Below are 1278 nucleotides of genomic sequence, written 5' to 3'. Positions count from 1 at the left end.
CTTCTTCCCTTTATTTATTTATTTCATAAAGTTGCCATAAATTAGGCTGGAGCGTTGAAAATGAGGGGAGACAAAATTCTACATAGGAGAAGCTTGAAAACTTGACTGTGTGATCTTGGGCATGTTAATTAAATCCCCAGAGTGGCATTTCCTCCATGTTTCAAGGTTGAATAATATACTTACTCCTATCCTAAGGACTTCTACATCAATAAAATAAGATAGTGTTTCTGAACATGTACTTCTTAAACTATAAAGTATCACATTAATGTAAAACATTATATTTATGGAAAAGACACAAAACAGGTAAAGTTAGTAGAGACATATGTTTACCATTTATTTATGCAATAAAATCTATGTAAATAAGAAAAACGTAACAGGGCATTTCAGAAAGACCAAAAGTAAAAAGAGAAAAGACGATGGTGGAGAAGAGATTGAAACATTTTTGGAAATTGGAAAGCAGATGGAAGTTTGGAACTAGAGTTAAGGTGAAAAATGTGATAAGTAATGTAACTGCAAAGAGAGAATCCACTGAGAAATGGCAATTTACCTTTAGACCTGAGAAAGGCATAGGAGGAGGTAGGCCACGTGGAAAGTTTGATTGAGGCATGCACATGGACACGGTGGAATTACCTAAAATTCTACAAATTAAAAACTGAACCCATCACCCACCCCACATCCTATGTAAAGAAAGATCCTTTCTACAAGAATAAAATGGCCCCACAGAAAATACCTTCAAACAGTGACATTTCTTGATAATTCCCAAGTAAAAAGTTGTGTTCTCTTATCCAAACTATCTTACAATAAAGCCAAAATGTCAGCAAGTCATATGCTTACACAAAGAGTTTTCAAAAAACTTTTTAGTTTCACCTTCTCAAAAAGAAAATGGACAGTAAAAAAGAGCACATATAAATTTAGTAATCTCATCAACATAAAAAAATCCAGAAAAATATAAACCTAAAAGAACCAACAGAAAAATACAGTGAGCATAAATTAAATAAATAAAAATAAAACAAATTTAAAACAAGCTATTATAACTATATAATCCATAAGAAAGGTAAGAAGAGTAAATGTTATTTCTTATAAACATTTATAAGAGTAAATGTTATTTCTTATAAAAATAATTATTTAAAAAAATTTGTGCCTGGTTCTCATATCAAGAACCTTTTATAAAAATGGACAAGTTTCAACTAAATAATTTTATAGGAATGTCATAACCTAATTATAGCCTTAGAATATGGGAAGGGGGTGGGAGGGGGAGGTCAGGAGGGTGGATGGGGG

The sequence above is a fragment of the Otolemur garnettii genome, unplaced genomic scaffold, assembly GCF_000181295.1.
Source record: "Otolemur garnettii isolate 467f Iridium unplaced genomic scaffold, OtoGar3 scaffold00002, whole genome shotgun sequence".
NCBI lineage: Eukaryota > Metazoa > Chordata > Mammalia > Primates > Galagidae > Otolemur > Otolemur garnettii.
Note: the sequence above shows the minus strand (reverse complement) of the source record.